Genomic DNA, 19,858 nt, shown 5'->3' with positions numbered 1-19,858 from the left:
ATCCCGCCTCCTTCTCCGGCGGAGACGCTTAAAGAGACAGGCGCCCTCCTTCCCGCGAGCGCGGCGGGGGAGGGGGCAGGGCGGGGAGGCGACGCGCGCGGCCTCTCTCCTCTTCGCGGAGAGGCTTCGGCTGGCTGCGGGTCCTCAGGGCTAAAGGCATGGGGTGGATTCTCGGGAGTGGGTAACCTTGAAGAAGAAGAGAAGAGCTGGGATTTTATGCACTGCTTTTCACTGCGCGAAAGAGTCTCAAAGGGGCTTACAATCGTCTTCGCTTATTGGACTCAGATTTTTTCTCTCCACAACAGGCACCCTGTGAGGTAGGTGGTGCTGAGAGCTCTGACAGACCTGCTCTGTGAGAACAGCTCTAGGAGGATTGTGACTAGCCTAAGGTCACCCGCCTGGCTACGTGGGGAATCAAACCCGGCTCGCTAGATTAGTCTGCAGTTCTTTAACCACACTACACCACACTGGCAGAATCTGCGGTTGAATTTGAGAACTGACCCCACTGGGAAACCTTGTGTGTGGGTTTGTTTGGGGGGAGGGGGGTTGAACGGGAGGAATTTAACACCTACCCAGCAGTCTGTTCAGGCACGGAAGCATGGCGCAGGACAACTGGGACAAAATGAATAATTGTCTTTTGGGAACAATGATAGATGCTGGAATGCCCATTGGATATACTGCAGCTGGGAATGCCAACTGACTCACACCATTGAAATATATTACAGTTTACATCCTTAAAGTTGAAATGAAAATGCAAGGTAGATTTTGAATAGAATCATAGAATCATAGAATCATAGAGTTGGAAGGGGCCATACAGGCCATCTAGTCCAACCCCCTGCTCAACGCAGGATTAGCCCTAAGCATCCTAAAGCATCCAAGAAAAGTGTGTATCCAACCTTTGCTTGAAGTCTTCCAGTGAATAACAGTCTCTTGGTTCAGATAGACTCCTCTGGGACAATAATGATGACCCCCAGATACAGAATCAGTGGACTGGGACCACAGTGAAAGCTCCCATAATGGAATGATGGTCCCTGAGACTGTAAATGTTCTGCAACTGGAATGATGAACCTCCAGGGTGGAATGAGCATCCCTGGGAACAGCATGAGTGCTCTGGGACTGGAATGACAACCCCTGGGAGGAGCATAAGTGTTCTGGGACTGGAACAAAAATGGTTTCCAGGTTCTTACCAGAAATTACACCTTCAATTTCTTTCCATGGCTACCCAAGTATGTTCCAGAAACAACCTCTGCTACATTACTTTTTGTTGTTAGCTGATAAAGATATCAGAAGATTATCAATCTGCCCAAAAGATCATGCCAGGGCAACTTCACATCATAAGACATTTGGACACTGTATGGTTTAGACATGATATTAAATTAGTTTTGTTCAACAGCTAATACTCTATGGGTAATTTTCATTTATAAATGTTTTCTGTAATTACGATAACGAACAGTGGGTAAGATTGTGAATCAAGAAATGGAAGCCAGGAGTGTCCAAGGGAAGGCAGGAAGCAGAGAATTGTTTGCCTGTGCTGGAAATGCTGGTGAGCCAGGGACAGTCATAGTACTTGACAAGATGGGCAAATAGCCTGACATCCTATAAAGAGACTTAGATGTTAAAAGTCTTAATCTATGAAAGAACGTCTCACCTCTAGTGTATAAGGTGGGATTTCTCACAGAGGGATTGTAGGTCCATGATCAACAGAGTGGGCTAAAGGGCCCAGGAAGCTCAGGCAGAGTGTGACACAACAGAAACACAGAAGGGAGGAAGCAGGCAGGCCTAGGCCCAGTGGGGCTCTAAGGAAGGAAAAGGAGGAAGGCAAGATTTGTATTTGTTAACTGGAAGGAAACTGAACAGCTGACAAGGATAATTAATGAGGTGGAGCTGATTCAGGGATAACTATACAACCTCCAGAATATCACTTAAAATGTAAGGTATTTCATTCCACTTTAAGGTTTATGATTGCTGTTGCAGAGCACTGATTTTAATCACTAGGGCCATCACTCCAGTCAAAGAACAATGGTGGGTTTTTAAGGTTTGCATTCTAAGTCCCACACATAGTTATGTTACCCATTTAAAATTTCAGACTATTGAATACTTAAAGATATACTATAATCAGTGAAGCAGATTAAAGTCAGCAATTTATAAATATATGCATTTAGATTTATCTCCTGCTCTCTAGCTCAGTGCTTCTACATCATCTATTTTATCCCTTCAAGAAAAACTGGGAAATAGGTTTAGGTTTTATAATGATATACAATGGCTTTATAAATAACTTTAGATACACTTATCTCCAATAATGTGTGAAGGCCTCGGGTTATTACCACACTAGAGATCGTTTTCTCTCAACACCCCTTCTATGCAAGCTCTTTAAGAGTGTGCATATAGCTCTCATACATCCACACGGTCAGCATGGATGTGGAGACTGTATACAGGCAATACAGCTTGTATCAAAAATGGAGTTTGGCGGTATGCAGATTACTTGTGCAACTGTGTACTGTGAATGAGCTTTGCCTCAGAAAGTCCGTTGTTATAATAACCCACTCTCAAAGCAAACTTGACGGGCCATTACCTACCATGCAACACAGAGACAGGTAAACATGTCCATCTCCTTGTACTATACCACACAGACTGAGAACTAAACAAGCAGTTTTCTGTTCACGTACTCTTAAACTTCAGTGGTCAGCGTATAGTCCAGCTATGCTATGGGACTAAATGTTTAGGACTGAATAAGCAGAAAGCTACTCATTCAGCCTGGAGTTCAAAAGCCTTATTTATAGTCTGTTTTTCTTACAGGGACTCAAGGCAGATTACACATAGTGAGTCAGTACAATCAACAAAATGGGACATTCAATAGCCAATGCATTAGAATTTTTGAAATCTGGAACTACCAGAAAGAACGGAAGCACAGTATAAGTATTCACATGAAACAGTAAATTGTCCAGAAATTACATAATAGGATCCTACTTACAATAAGCTATACTCAGCATTATAGACCACAGCCCCAAGCCAAATCAATTTGTAAACCATTTTGTACACTGCAACCTTATTATCTGTACAGAAAAGTGCATAAAATAGTTCTGTTTGGCATAGGGTTACCAAATCCAGGTAGGGAAACTCCAGAATGTTTTGGGGATGGAGCCTGACAAGGACCAGCACCACAGTGGAGCACAATATCATATAATCCAGGGGTAGTCAACCTGTGGTCCTCCAGATGTCCATGGACTACAATTCCCATGAGCCCCTGCCAACAATCTCTGGAATATAGGGAGACAGGTGGGGTTTGTATTTGTTAACCTATACCTTAAACAGAGCTTGATAACAAATGGAACTTCTTGATAACAGTGGAACTTATAGAAATAACTAGGGGCAAGGCCCGTTGTATCCAAGAATACAACGGGCAGTAGAGCTTGGCGGTGGGAAGAGGAAGGGGAGGAGTTGTCCAGTCTGTAAGGGCATGGGGTTGAATATGTGTGTTGTGTGGGAGGTTGAGGTGGCATGGTGGCAAATGAGGATATGGGTATCAAGAACCTGTGGTGTGGAATGTTCGTTGAGTGTGGGAGAGAACTGACCTTTGGGAATTTTGGCATAGTGGTTACAGATGAGCTTTCCAGAGCCATGTCCTCAGATATGTGAAGGGAAAATCAGACTGGAGACTCTTCTTAGGAGAAGATTACATGGCAACCAATTCCTCCCAGTTCTGCGTCATTTCCCTTCCTGTGTGAATTAGGCCACATTCACCGAAATGCCCCTCTGCCCTACACATGGGGTAGTCACAGTACACAGGTGTCCACCCTGTCCCTTCTTTTCCATTTTTTCAGTGTTGATAAAATGTTATGTGCCCACATGCTTCTTTCATGGTTGCTCCTTAGAAGAACGGATTTTTGTACCCTATTGCTTATTACCCAAAGGAGCCTCAAAGCGGTTTACAAACACCTTTTTTTTTTACTTTATTAGTAACTTTATTAATAATACATTTTGATAATAACATAAATCTTGTAGTCTTCCAATAAAACATGATTAAACTTCCAGTAACACTTTATACAACATATTGTATAATTTTTGTACATTGAGACAAATGCAAATAAACAAATTCTGAACCTCCTATTTATCTCAACTGAGGATTCCCACTCCAAATTTATATATGTTTTCCCCATATAATTCCAAAATGGTCTCCATTGATTTTTATACTTTTCTAGGTTTGTGTCCTTAAACAATGCTGCGAGTCTAGCCATTTTTGAAAAATCCAATAATTTCATTTTTCAATCCTCCAGCGATGAGGTCTCCTTTGTTTTCCAAACTTTTGCTACCACCATTCTGGCTGCTGTTAAGGCATACAATAACAATATATTCAGTTCTTTAGGTATTTCATCTCTCGTTATACCTAATAGAAATAGTTCTGGTTTCTTTTTGAAGTTAACACCCAGCATTTTCTTAAGTTCTACATATATTTTATTCCAAAATTTAACCATCCCTGGGCAGCTCCACCACATATGGAAAAAGTGGCCTTCATTTATCTTACATTTCCAACATCTCTTGTCAGTATCCTGAGACCATTTTGCCAATTTTGACGGAGTTAAGTACCACCTAAAGTACATTTTATAAAAATTTCCCCTCAAATCATAACTATCTGAGAACTTAATTTGTTTCTTCCATAAATGTTCCCAAGTCTCCATATCTATTGGATAGCCTAGATCCTTGGCCCACTTAACCATGACTAATTTAACACTTTCCGTTTTAGTGTCTCACTCTAATAGCATTTTATAAGCCTTTGATATAAGTTTCTCAGCCTTGTCTATTATCTCTATCTCAAATCTGGATTTCTTAAAACTAAAGCCCGTTGCTTTGTCTCTCTTAAAACATTCATATAGCTGGTGGTACTGAAACCATCCATCCACTGCCTCAGACATTTCTTCCCACCTCAACATTTTAGTGCCTTCTTTTGAGTTAGTCAAAATATCTCTGTATCTAATCTCATATTCTTTTCTGGTCTTTTAACTATCTCTTTAGGAGAGATCCAAAGTGGGGTACACCTCTCTAACCTAACTTTATATCTATTCCATGTCTGCAGTAAGGCTCTTCTTACAAAATGATTCTTAAAATCTTTATGTATCCTCTCTTTATCATGCCACATGTAAGCATGCCATCCAAATCGTCTATCAAAACCCTCAAGGTCTAATAGTCTGGTATCCTGCAATGTCACCCATTCTTTAATCCAAACTAATGTAACTGCCTCATGATATAGATATAGGTTTGGAAGAGATAGCCCACCTCTTTCCTTTGAATCTGATAAGATTCTAAAACTAATTCTTGGTCTTTTCCCTGCCCAAACAAAATTTTGAATATCTTTCTGCCATTTTAAAAAACAATTTTTCTTAATTATAATCGGGATTGATTGAAATAAATACATCATCCTTGGCAACACATTCATTTTTATAGCTGAAATCCTTCCTAACAAAGAGAGGTTAAGTTTATTCCATAAAATTAGATCTTTCTTAATATCCTCCCATAGGGTAAAGGTAAAGGTATCCCCTGTGCAAGCACTGGGTCATTTCTGACCCTTGGGGTGACGCCCTCCAGCGTTTTCATGGCAGACTCAATACAGGGTGGTTTGCCAGTGCCTTCCCCAGTCATCACCGTTTTACCCCCCAGCAAGCTGGGTACTCATTTTACCGACCTCGGAAGGATGGAAGGCTGAGTCAACCTTGAGCCGGCTGCTGGGATTGAACTCCCAACCTCATGGGCAAAGCTTTCAGACGGCTGCCTTACCACTCTGCGCCACAAGAGGCTCTTAATATCCTCCCATACTTTCTCATAATTATTACGGAATAGTGTTATATTTTGATTAATCAACCAGATACCCAAATATTTTACCTTTTTCACATCTCAAAACACTCATCTCCTGTACATTTACCACTTCTTCATACTTCATATTTTTAATCAATAATTTCGTTTTACTTTTATTCATCTTAAATCCTGCTACCTGACCAAAGTCCTTAATAACTTCCAACATTTCATTCATATTGTTTAGAGGATCCTCTAAGAAGAAGACCACGTCATCAGCAAATGCTCTCAATGTATATTCCTTCTGACCAATTTCAGTGCCCTTAATCCCTTGTTCAGATCTAACTTTATTACATAATACCTCAAGAATGAATATAAAAAGTAGGGGTGAGAGTGGACACCCTTGCCTCGTCCCTCTATATATTCTAAATTCCTCTGATAAATCACGATTTACTATAATTCTTGCCTTTTGATCTAAATAAATTGATCTTATACTCCTCAAAAAATGTTCCCCCATCTGCATCTTTTCACAAACTTGCAACATAAAATACCAAGAAATATTGTCAAATGCTTTTTCAGCATCAACAAAAATTAAAGCCATTTTCTTTTCGCAATGTTTCTCATAATATTCAAGGATATCTAGTACTACTCTCATATTATCTTTAACATTTCTCTTTGGTAAGAAGCCCGCCTGATCTTTGTGGATATACTCGCCCAAAACCCTTTTCAATCTTTGTGCCAGTATACTCAAAAATTTTGTAGTCATTATTTAAAAGTGATATGGGCCTCAAATTTGCTATTTCCTCTTGGTCCACATTCCCTTTAGGTATGAGTGTTATATTTGCCTCTTTCCATGAATTTGGAATTTCACCAAATTTCAGTACCTGGTTCATCATTTCAAGTAGAGGTTTTACCAATTCTTGTTTAAACATTTTATAATAAACCACTGACAAGCCATCAGGTCCTGGTGATTTATTTAGTTTTTGCTTACTAATGGTTGTCTCAAGCTCTTCTAAACTAATTTCACTATTTAATATTTCCCTCTGTTCTTCAATTAAACTTCTTATTTTTTGTTGTTCAATGTAATTTCTAATTTGATCTATCTTTGGTTCTTCCTGTTTATAAAGATTGGAATTTTTTTTTACAAAATCACTCTTAATTTTACTTGGATCAAATATTAATTCATGTCCAGACCTAATTCTGTTAATAATTCTGCTTTCTTTATGTTTTTTCAATTTCCAGGCTAATAATTTCCCAGGTCCATTTGAGGTTTTGAATATTCTTTGTTTGAGACACTCCTGATTCCACTCTAATTCTTTATCCATAATTGCTTCCAATTCCTTTTTAATAATATTAATCTCTTTAACAATAGATCTAGTTTTCTGCATTTGAAGTTGTTTTTCCTTATTTTGAATTAGTTCTAATTATTCTTTTTGTCTCTTTTCCCTCTTCTTTCTAATAATTGCACTTTGGTTGATGAAGAAACCCCTCATAAATGCCTTCCCCGCATCCCACGCATTGCCTATACTTGTATCGTTATTCCAGTTAATTTCCATATATTCTCTAATTTTTTCTTTACCTTTTTCTATCACCTCCATATTTTTTAATAATCTCTAATTCAATCTCCATCCCCTCTTTTTCCTTCTACTCTCTTTATAGGTTATTCCTATCGCTTTATGATCTGAAAGGAACCTAGGGTGAAATTCCATATCAATGGCTTCGTTCGTAACTTTCTTTGTTGCCCAAATCATATCAATTCTGGAATTGGAGTTAAATCTATTTGAGTAGTATGTATACTCTCTCTGTCTTGGATTTCGCTCTCTCCCTATATCCTTCAAACCTAATTGACTTACCATCTTGTGAAAATTTTGGGGAAGTGGTCTTTTATATTAACTTTTTTGATACTATCTCTATCTAGTCCTTTATTTATTACTCCATTAAAGTCACCCATCAAGATCATATCCTCACTGGGTAACTCTAGTAATTTCTTTTCCAATTTTTTATAAAAACATGCTTTCTTATCATTCGGTGCATATATACCAACACAAGTCATCTTAACTCCGTCTACCACAATCTCAATTATTAAGATCCTACCATCCTTATGACTATAAATCAATTTTGGGCTTAGTTTCTCTTTAACATAAAAAATTACTCCTCTCTTTTTCTTCCCATAACAAGAAGCAAATTCAAGACCTAAATTTCTTCTTATCAACAACCTTCTATCGTTATTGCGTATATGTGTCTCCTGTAAGCAAATTAAATCGACTTTTTGTTTATACAAAAAATGGAAGACCCTTCCACGTTTGCTTTTCCCATTCAACCCATTAACATTCCATGAAAAAAACCTAAGAGTCATTTATAGAAATAAATTTAAAAAAATCAAAAACTTACTAAAGTTATTAACCACTTAGTTATCTAAATCTGGATCTGGGTCAAGTTCTTTCTTGTATTTTCGCCAGAAAGCTTGTGTCTTGATCTGTTCTGTAAACTTATATTTTTTCCCTCAGTAGCTGAAGGATATTTCCTCTGGTAGCTCCCATCTGTATTTTATTCCTTTGTTCTTTAAGGCTGTAGACAAAAAATTATAATCTTTTCTTTTCCTCAGAAGCCTTGCTGGAATCTCTTTTAAAATTTTAGTACGTTCTCCCACAACACAGAAAGGTGTTTTATAATGCTCTTGCAAAATTTGATCTTTCATATTCCTTGTAGTAAATTGGATAAGACAATCTCTGGGAAGTTTATGTTGTTTTGCATATACAGAGTTAACCCAAAATACTGTGTCAAATTGGTCTTCCATATATTCCGCCTTAACGTTTAGTAATTTGGCCAGTCCATCTGTCATAAATTTCCTAATATCAATATCATCCTTATCTTTATCTGGTAGACCCCTAAATCTTAGGGTATGCTCTCTTTGTCTCTATTCCAACATGGCCATTTGGTCCTCAAGTTTCTCCCGTTCTTCTCTTATAGTTTCCACAGTTTGTTCATTATTGTCCATTCTCCTTTTAATTTCTTTCAAATCTTCCACTATTTTTTTGTTGTTTCTTCCAGTCCTCCTTGTTTTTTTGTTAACTCTTTTATATTCAAACTCAGTTGGTTAACTGCCTCCGTATTCGTTTGCAAGATCTGCTTTATTGTTGTTAGTGATTCATTTAATTCCACGTTCATCTTGTCACTTCTTGTCTGAGAGGCTTGGGAGCTTGGGTCCCCTTTACCAGCAAACAAAAACCTTCTCAGGGATGTCTGGTAATTCTGTTGGCTTTTACCTTTATTCATTTGTTTATTCACAGTCTGCTTAATCTCCAAATGGCCTTCTAGCCGCACTTCCCTATCAACAAGTTTGATTAGGAAAAACCAATACTGTATTCCCTCTTAAAGATACCATACATATTTAGTTCAATTTATCCAGAGGTATTCCAGAGGTATTCCAAATTAAGACACAAAGCCAAAGATATTTACTTTAGCTGCCTCATATGAAGGATATTTTCTCAACAATCATGCTGTTTCAATAACCTTGAATTCCTTTCTTCACCTCCCACAGCCTTAAACAAACTCAGCTGGAAGGTAAAACTCCTCCCCTCAAGTGGTACTTTTACTCACACAGTTCTTATCTCTTTGTTGTATTCAGTTGTACTTCATATTTACGCCTTTCTCTTAATTATCCATATTAAATGAAGCTGCAAGGTTCCGGTGAGGTGTTTATATTTTGTAAAGGGAACGGCCAAACTTTCAGAGCTGTGCCGCTCTTCTGTTGTGGAGAATGAATTCCCCTTCATCTCTGCTTCTTCTGAACAGCTAAGCTTACAGCAGGTACCTACTTTTGTTCTCCTTTCTCCAGGAACAAAGACCGGACTCAATATCTCCGGCAAAAGAAAAAAAAATCCCTTTAGCAGCTTTGAGCTCTAGAGAGCAAAGAAGGTCGTCTCATCTCTCCCCCATGCAACCGGAAGCTCCTTTTCCAGTCGTCTCCCCACAATAGTCAACCTGTGAGGGATGTGGGGTTGTGAGAGATCTGAGAGAACTGGGAATGGGCCACAGTGACCCAGCAGGCCTCGGGTGTCCCAAAGCATTTTCCAATTGTCTGCCCTTTCTCTACCCATAGCAGACTCCCCATGAGGGAGGTGGGGTAGCAAGCCTCACAGGGAAGCTGGCAAACCTAAGAGGAAGACACTCTGTGCACAGCAGTCTTGACCTTAGTAAGGTTTTTTATACTGTTTTTTTATTTGCCAGGCCAATAAGACATTTCAGTTACCATGTGTCTCCAGACATTTACTTGTTCTCTATTTACAGTTTCAGGTTGTAAATATTTATTTAGATCTTCCTGCACTTTCCAGACTCACAGGACTGATGCTGGTCTGCCTGTCTATGCCCCAGAATACAAACAATTGCTGGTAAGGACTGGCCATAACCCATAGGCCAGGAGGGACATCCTTGCACCACTCCCTACCAACTGGAGGCAAAAATGTCTCCTTTGAAGGCTGGACTCTGAGGCATTGTACGATTTTGAAGTCCCACCTCCAAACCTCCAGGAATATTTCCAACCCAGGGGTAGCCAACCTCCAGGTGGGGCCTGGAGAGCTCCTGGAATTACAGCTCACCTGCAGAGTATAAAGATCAGCTCCCCAGGCAGAAAGGGCTACTTTGGATAGGGATGTGGTAGAGGAGAAACATTTAAGGCCTCCCACACAGGTTGTTGTTGAATTGAAAGACTTGAGGCCTACTGCACAGGGTTGTTGTACAGATGAAACAGGAGACAAAAGAGCCAGTTTCTTCTGCAGAATAATGCTGTGCAGTGACCTCAAATCTGCAGAGAATTGCAAAGAAGAAAGACACATGGCTTGGCTATGTCTAACCACCGGGCAGAGCAGTATTTTAAGTGAGAAGGGGCTTTTCTGTGGCCTCCCTGTCAGGCAACTGTTTGGCAGAAGGGGAAAGTCCCCCCTCAAAAGGAAGGCCCTGAGGCTCCCCTGCATTGCTCTCTGAAGGAAAAGGCCTCCCTCCCCTCAGTCAGGGGCTGTCAGAGGCTCCTTTGCAACATGCCTGAAGTGGGGGAGGGGGAGGGAGCGCACTCTGCAGCCTCCTGCCAGCTCTGTCAGTGTTCTGAGGCAATTTACAGTTGGACTTGACAGTTAAGATAGCCTTGGGGCGAAAAGGGCTGGTCCAGCCTCTGTTCTTATCCCCCTTGGCAGCCCTGCTGACCTCAGGAGCAGACTGGCAGCCAGACTGGGCTGGGTGAACGGAATTTTGGTCTGTCCTGGTGAGGGGCCAATTGGAAGGCGCTTCGCGCGCCTCTGCATTGGCCGCTTGGCCCTTGAGTGGCACTTGGAGGGGCGAATCAGGAGCCGCAAAGCGGCTCCTGATTCACCCCTCTGAGTTTTTATCATGGACAGAGCCCGCCCTAACTCCTCCCCAATAGCCCTTAGGGCTTTATTTAACCGCAGGAGCGGTTAAAGATGTGCATGTCCATCTAGTTCCTGTTAATAATCAAACTGGCATTCTTGACTGGTTGGAGTTTCTGAGCTGTTTTTAAGCAGAGACCAATATGCAGTCTATTGCAGAAGTCTGGTCTCAGTGTGGCATGGATCTAGGTGGCATTATCAAGGGATGAGGCCATCTTACAAGCTAGGCTGAGTTGGAAGAAAGTGCTTTTTTGCAGCTGTTTCTCCAACAATAATGCTGGGTCAAACATAACTTGTGACTGAGTCAGCAAGGGTCAGCACTCCATCAAAAATAGGGGGAACTATGTCCTTCAAGACCTCTGCTTTCCCAATATGTATTACCTCTTTTTTTTTCTAGTTTGTTCACTTTTAGTCAGTTAACCACAGCAGTAAGGCAGGTGTTTAGGACCTTACCACATCACCAGGATATTTGGATAAGAATATATAGAGCTGGACATGTTGAGTATATTGATGACAACCAGCTCCCAAACTGCAAAAGATTTGACCTAGCTGCTTGACATAGAGATTTAAAAGCGGGGCGTGCGCACATGCGTGTGCGTGTGTAGAATTGCATCCTTTGGAACCCCACAAGATAGGTCCCACATTACTGATAAGTGATTTCCAATAGCAACTGCTTGAGTCTGATTTGTGATGAACAATTCAGACTTGCTTAAGACACATAACCTGATAATCACTTCTGCCTCCCAAGAGTCTCAGTAAGATGGCATGATGTACTGTAACAAAGGCTGCAAATAAATCCAGGAAGAGCAAGAGAGAGGCATGGCCTTTGTCAACACTCAGATGGAGGTCCTCAGCTAAAGCTAGCAGAGCTGTCTCAGTCCCTTAGCCTGGCCTGAAGCCAGACTAAAAATGGTCTAGAGTAAAATTATCCAAGAGACTTGGAATTGTTTCGCTACTGCTCTTTGCCCAGAAAGGGTAAATTAGAGACTATGAAAGAATTGGCCACATCCTTTTTCTTTCTTTCGAAATTTTTAAAATGTTGCTGACAAATGACCATCTCTGAGAGAAGATGCTCTGAGTTAGTGACTGGTTTATAATAGATGCACAAGTAGTAGCCTTTAGAGCAGTGGTCCCCAACATTTTTATCACCAGGGACCACTCAACGCTTGACAATTTTACTGAGGCCCGGTGGGAGGGGGGTAGTTTACTCCTCTACTCTCAACCACTGCCCTAACAATCTCTGATCGCTATGGTAATGTTTAAACATCCCTTCAAAATAAGATACAGACACGCCACAACAATGAACATAAGGAACATTTTATTTTCATGGAAATTTTAACTCATGACAATGACAAATCAATGGGAACCCTGAGCTTGTTTCTCTGCAACGAGATAGTCCCATCTGGGAGTGATGGGAGACAGTGACACCCGAAGTGTGTTGTAAAGGGCCGGGGAGGATGAAGTAAAGGGCCAGGGTGGGGGGAGAAGGCGTCCTTTGCGGCCCACCTCCAATTAGTTGACGGACCACATGTGGTTGGGGATGGCTACTTTAGAGAACTCAGGATCTTGTCTACATCCATAATGGAGACTGGGTCAAAATATTCCATAAATAGCCCAGGCAGTGTATTATGCCTTTCCTTGGGTGTAGCTATGTTATAATTGTTGGAAGAGAAGGACCTTGCGATGTCTCTTAATCTCAGCCTTCAGAGGGAGCTATGAGAGAATTTTAGGGATAGATAGGCTAGTGCCATAGCATCCTCCTTGTCTCTACTTTTATTGCTGTCCTCTTTGATCTGTAGACTAATACTCTCAGGGAATCTTCTTGCTTTCTTCTTTTACAGCCCTTTCTCGGACATACAGCAGAGCCCTTTCTCGGACATACATACATCTTTGGCAGGCATAGATTCTTGCATGTCTCTGCATCCTAGCTAGGTAGACTAGGACTCTTTCTCTCTCCTTTCCTATATAGTAGTATAACTCCAATAATAAACTGCTTACATTATTCTGAATTGACAAAAGTCTCAGCTTGTTATGATTTTCTTCCTTGGATGCACAAAGAGCACGGTGCTACTTCTGCTGCTGCTCCAAGTAATTAGTGCTGTCTGCTAACTTAGGGAATATAGCCCACAGAGCATATATTCAAACAACCATTGGCAGCCAGATCAGAGTATATTCTGAATATTTTATTCAGCAAAAAAGAAAAGAAAGCACTCATCAAAAGTATTATAGCTAATTGTTTGTTCCTCAGACATTAGAAGATCAGATTTAGACATTAATAAATGCTGAGCTATCTTGAACAATTGAGATGAACATGAACTAGCTGATGCTATAATAGTAGAGAAATAACCTTGTATTCTGCAACTGACACTGCTGCTTCATCGTTTTTACAGTAAGCTGTACAGTAGCTGATTCACTACAGATTCTCCTCCAGCATTATTCCAAACATCTCTGAAATCACCATGTTTCAAGGTAAAATGTGGGCTGGATTTCATCCCTGTTGGAATATGTAAGATCTATTGTGCATATATACAAAGAAGAAACTGGAAAATCCTGCAGGGGGAGTAAAGAGGATAGCTAACTAGCATAGCAAGGTCAGGGCTTCCTCCTATTTCAAATAGTTCTCCTTCTTGGCTTATTCAGGGTTTTCCCTATTTTAGTGAAGGCAGTTAGTTTTCTTTTTCTCTCCAGATAGAGCAGGTAATCTCTCTCTCCTCTTTCCTATACAGTTTATTCTTTTATTCAATAAACCTATTTTGTTCACAATAGCCTATGTTCAGCTTCAATGCATATTTATATTCTGTCAAACAGTCCTGAGAGTGGGAGAGGTCAGCGATGGGCAAGCTTGTACAGAGCTTCATGTTGCTTTGATAGTGTCAGAGGCCTTGCACAAATCAAGGTTGACAGGTTGCTAGCATCAAGATCCCTCTAGATCATGGCTCCTGAAAATGGTCGGTCCCCTGCCTGACTGGCTGGAACTCCAGCCCATCGGGAGGCTCTTTGCCATCCCCCCACCCAACAGCCCTGTTGTCGCTCCGCTGCATGACGATGGAGCCTGCCACCACAAGCCTGCTGCCTGCCTCCAGGATGGCCCTGCCAAGAGGGCTGCCGGCCTCCATGCTGCCACTGCCAGCCCTGAGGCCCTGCGCTGCCGGGACGTTGTCCAGCCAGGGACCTCGCCCAGCCAGGCGGAGCCTGCCACCACCAGCCCCAACGTCTCGCACCACCCGGACCTCGCCCAGTCAGGAGGAGCCCGCCACCGCCAGCCCCAACGTCTCATGCTGCCCTGGAACTTCCCCAGCCTGCAGGAGCATGCCACCGCCAGCCACAATATCCCCCACTGCCCGGACCTCACCCAGCCACGAGGAGCAACGTGGGGGTGGCCAATGCCCCCTAACTCTCCTGCTGTGCGCAGAGCCATGAGCCGTCAAGGTAGGGCCCGGCTACTCGAACACGATGACAGGAGCCCGGGGGCCAGCAGACATGGCCGGGGCCCTTCCCCGCCCCATGGGACGCTGATGCCTCCTCTGCTCTCCCCCTAACACCGCCGCCACCAAGCCCCCACTGCCTGAGACTTTGCCCCGCGGAACAGACAAGGGCCGCCACGATGGCGCCCCATGAGCTGGGGGAGAAGCTTTTGCACCTGGGGGAAGAACCAGGGACCTTGCTCCTCTCCCTGGCACGAGGCCGGGGTCTCGGGAGAGAGGGAACCGGGCACGCTGGTGTGGGGGGGGGCCCTTCCAGGAGCCCTCCTAGCACCCGCTGTATTTTTACTATAGCAGTAAAATATATTCCTATATTTACTATATATTCCTAGTAAAGTAATAAAAATAAAAGGAGGCTGGTTTTTGTACCCCATTTTTCACTACCAGATGGAGGCTCAAAGTGGCTTATAATTGCCATCCCTTCCTCTCCCCACAACAGACACCCTGTAAAGTAGGTGGGGCTGAGAGAGCTCTGATGGAACTCCTTTGTCAGAACAACTCTTACCAGGACTGTGGCTAGCCTAAGGTCACCCAGTTGACTGCATGTGGAGCATGGAATCAAACCTGGCTGTTCAAATTAGAAGCTACTACTCTTAACCACTACACCAACCTAGCTCTCTTGACATTAAAAGATGTCAATTAAATAAAAGCCCTAGCCCAGCAGAATCACAAACTAATTTGTACCCAATTATGATTATTGTCCCTAATTGAACTTGATCTCTAATTAAAACACAGGATTATGCTAAAGGTTATTGTTCACTTCCATTACTGGGTGTACAAAAAATCATAGGAAAAGAAGGCAGCCTAAAGTGAAAGCCTCAAGACCTTAACTCCAAAAAGATATGTAGTGTGATTCTAAATAAACATAGCAGAATTAGGTCAATTAAGTTCATGTTGATCCTAAGTAAAATGTACTGTAGCCCCAGTTCTGTTAATGGCTCCAAAACGTCAGCACTTTAAATATAAATACAACAGTTCAAATGACTGTGTTGTGATTTTCTATGGAGTGTTCCTGGAAATATTAACTACTAGCTTGTTATTAACTACTAGTTTGAACAAGCCCTCAAGAAAAATGGATGATTTGGGAGCTGAGAAACACAGCATCAAGAAAGCAGCTTTCTTAGGTCACTTCAGCAGTGATGAAAAGAGACTAAAAAGAACATCCTGCCTTCTATCAAGAACAGAAATAATGAACTGGTGAATATTTTACAGGAAACACATTCATGTAAACAAAGCTTGTAAGTAAGCCTGGTTTATGGCTTCTCCTCTTATGGTTTCTACTTTGCTTTGCTACCTTGTAAACAAATTAGTTCATTTACTTAACTTCCTTCCACAATATGGTCAACAAGAATGATTAATTAGTAGGCTAACAGTGCAGTCCTAAACACAATTGTCTTCCTCTAGGGTTTTCAATGGATTTAGAAAGGCTTCTTAAGACTGCACAGTAAGTATATTTTCCTGCGTGGGCTCATCCAAGTACATCTCCTTTCTTGTACCATTATTCAGGAGTCTCCTAGTGTGCCAAGTATATTTTCCTTGATATAGATATTGTATCTGGCATTTTTTCCCTAATTGTAGCTTCTGGGATTAATTGACACTGGGGAAAATAGCACAGGATAGTAAGATTAAATATCCCATTTTGTGACCATTTTGCTGTTCTTAAAGCACTCACTTGGGGCTGCAAATTAGGGTTTTTAAAATTATTATTATTAAAAAGCCTTAATAAGAGCTCTCCTGTGTCATTTCTAGTTTGGCCCAGAGAGAGAGAGCAAGAGCTGTGAGTTTAGGCAGATTGGAAGTAGCCTAAAGGATCTGTGAGAATCTACATTATTGCTCTGGGAATCTCATACAGTAGAACTTCCTGCTGTCTTCTTCCACTTCACTTTGCTAGTTATAAAAAAGATTATGTAAGTTACCAGTCCTCTTAGTGCTGCTAGGGAAAATTTCTGAATATCTCTTGAGTGTGTTGCAGAAGAGGTTACAACAGCTAGGAAGTGGCAATTCTTAGTCGAAAACATGGCAGTAGAAAATATTTAATACCCCTTACTCTGATGGGTTTCCTCTTTGGTTGTTAAACAGCAACACAAAGACAAACCCTCATTCCTGTTTTCATGCATCTCAATCATGAAATATACTAAAGCTTACAAGGCATAACCATTATGTTCTTTGGATTAGTTACTGAAATGGTTTGTTTGTTTGTTTGTTTGTTCATTCATTCATCAGCGGCTTTGGTGGCGGACTGGCAGTCCCCCCTGACAGCTGCTATAGATGAGATCGCCCCTAAACGTCCTCTCTGCCCTCGACTCAAACGGGCTTCCTGGTACACCGGGGAGCTACGGGAGAAGAAAAGGGAAGTGAGACAACTGGAGTGAGTGTGGCGGAAGACTCGTGACGAAGCTACGAGAACATCTTACTGCATGCTTATGAGGGCGTATGAGATGGTGGTGAAAGTGGCAAAACGTGAATTTTTTGCCACGGAAATCGCGTCCGCTAGCTTTCGCCCGGCCCAATTATTTAGGGTAGTTAGATCCCTTTCCGCCCTTGAGGGGCGCCAAAATAATAGCAAATTGGAACTCGGCCGTGAGGCATTTGCGAGCTATTTTGCGGACAAAATCTCGTCTCTCCGCCACGATCTTCCCGCCACAGTTAATACAGTAAACGAACTGGAGGCCTGTTGGCTGCCTTTGGAGGCGACGTTTGATGGCTTCAGACGGCTCTCTTTATCCGAAGTGGACAAGTTGCTAGGCTCGATTAGGGCGACCACTTGCCCCCTTGACCCCTGTCCATCATGGCTCCTCAAAGGAGGTGGCCAGAAGATAGGAGGCCAGCTCAGGGACATTATCAACCTCTCCCTGGAGTCCGGGGAGTTCCCCGAGCAGCTGAAGGGGGCAGTGGTTCACCCTCTCCTGAAGAAATCTACGCTGGATCCGCGGACCCCGCCAGCTATCGCCCAGTGTCGCAATTGGCGTTCCTGGGAAAGATGGTTGAAAGGGCCGCGGCAGACCAGCTCCTGGCATTCTTGGAAGAAACTTCGGCACTCGATCCATATCAGTCTGGCTTTCGATCTGGAGACGGTGCTAGTCGCCCTGTTGGATGACCTCCGTCGCCAGCTGGATAAGGGCGGGTCGGCAGTGCTGGTTCTTCTGGACCTGTCGGCCGCTTTCGACATTGTGGACCACAAGCTGTTGGTCCACCACCTTGCCGGCATGGGGATACGGGGCACAGCGTTACGCTGGATACGCTCCTTTCTCCAGGACCGGATCCAGAGGGTTGCAGTGGGAGATGAGTTCTCGCATTCCTATAGACTCCCTTGTGGGGTCCCTCAGGGCGCGGTCCTCTCCCCCACATTATTCAACATCTTTATGCGCCCTCTGGCCCAGCTGGTACGGAGTTTTGGACTGGGTTGCCACCAGTACGCTGATGACACCCAGCTCTATCTCCTCGTGGATGGCCACCCGGACTCCCCCCCCGGAACCATTTGCCAGATGTTTGGAAGCAGTGACAGAATGGTTCGAGCAGAGTCGCCTGAAACTCAACCCCTCCAAGACGGAGGTCCTGTGGCTGGGACGTAGGGGGCAGGACCAGGAAGCGCGCTTACCCACCCTGGCAGGGACGCAACTCACCATCACGTCCCAGGCCAGGAACTTGGGTGTGACCGTTGACGCCTCCCTGACTTTGGAGACGCAGGTCAAAAAAGTAGTGGGCCAGGCGTTTTTCCACCTTCGCCAGGCCCAACTACTAGCGCCCTACCTGTCCCCTGAACACTTAGCCACAGTGATCCATGCAACGGTCACCTCCAGAATAGATTTCTGTAACTCGCTCTACGCGGACCTTCCCTTGTCCTTGATCCGGAAACTTCAGCTAGTGCAAAACGCAGCTGCTAGGGTCCTCACTGGCACATCTTGGAGGGCCCACATCCAGCCAGTGCTGAGGCAGCTGCACTGGTTGCCAATCGCTGCCCGGATCCGGTTCAAGGTTCTGGTTCTAACCTTCAAGGCTTTACGCAAGTTGGAACCCACATACCTGAGGGACCGCCTATTGCCCTATGCCCCTTGCAGGGCCTTGCGCTCTGCGGGTGAAAACCTGTTGGTCGTTCCCAGCCCTAGGGAAGCACGCCTGGCCTCGACCAGGACCAGGGCCTTTTTGGTCCTGGCCCCGACCTGGTGGAATGAGCTCCCGGGAGAGCTGCGGGCCCTGTGGGATCTTTCAACGTTCCGCAGGGCCTGCAAGACGGAGCTCTTCTGCCAGGTTTATGGTTGAGTCCGGGGCTGATAATAGATCTATGCCTCCCCCGGGGACTCGGGTTCTGGACCCGAAGCAAAACATCATCAGGACCTCCTCTCCACCCACTAGTAGTGGGAGGGAGGGGGGGGAAGTTGAGCTGCCGTTCTTGCCATGCCGGCAATATTGGCAATGTTATTATTGTTTTTATGGGGTTTTAATGGGGATTTGTGATATTGTTACCCGCCACGAGCCGCAAGGGAGTGGCGGGCTATAAATCTAATAATAATAATAATAATAATAATAATAATAATAATATTATTATTTCGACTTATTACCCGCCGCTTAGAGGGGGCCACTTAGAGGCCTCGGGTATGCTTCTGGGCCTGGTGGGAAGGCCTCCTCCCCCCCCTGGCTGCGGCGCGACTTCCCTCCGGGCCTAGATGCACACCGCTTCTGGGCCTGGGGGGGGAAGGCCTCCCTCCTCCTTCTTCCCCCCCGGCTGCTGGGATGGTGGGAAGGCCTCTTTCCCCCTCATTCCCCCCTGGCGGCGCGGCCTTCCTGCCAGGCCTAGAGGTACGCTCGGGGCCTCTTGGAGGCCCCAGGTGTGCTTCTGGGCCCAGTGGGAAGGTCTCCTTCCTCCCTCCCCCCTGGTGGCGGTGCAGATTTCCCACTGGGCCTAGAAGCACACTCAGGGCCTCTTCGACCCCGTTGGAAGACCTCCTCCCCCCCTCCCGGCAGCGGCACGGCCTTCCCTCCGGGCCTAGAAGCAGACTGCTTATGGGCTCGGGGGGGCCTCCTTTCCCTCTCTTCCTCCTCCTTCCCACCCAGCTGCTGGCCTGGTGGGACGGCCTCCCCCCCCCCTCTGATGGCGGATCAGCCTTCTCTCTGGGCCTAGAAGCACACCACTTCTTGGTCTGGTGGGAAGGCCTCCCCCTTCTCCCCCCCTGTTTAAAGATAGGAATGCTGTTT

The 19,858-nt window shown here is 44.0% G+C and overlaps 1 long non-coding RNA gene across 1 annotated transcript; it reads left to right on the top strand.

The window, feature by feature from the left end:
* Positions 1–17: 17 nt before the first annotated feature.
* LOC143838698 (uncharacterized) lies at positions 18–16,238 on the top strand. Its single transcript, XR_013231446.1, has 3 exons — positions 18–317; positions 13,574–13,652; positions 15,716–16,238. It is a non-coding gene; the product is annotated as an uncharacterized LOC143838698 (long non-coding RNA).
* Positions 16,239–19,858: the final 3,620 nt, after the last annotated feature.

The sequence above is a fragment of the Paroedura picta genome, chromosome 1 (genome assembly GCF_049243985.1).
Source record: "Paroedura picta isolate Pp20150507F chromosome 1, Ppicta_v3.0, whole genome shotgun sequence".
NCBI classification, from domain to species: Eukaryota; Metazoa; Chordata; class Lepidosauria; order Squamata; family Gekkonidae; genus Paroedura; species Paroedura picta.
Note: the sequence above shows the minus strand (reverse complement) of the source record. Positions and strands in the feature narration are given on the sequence as shown.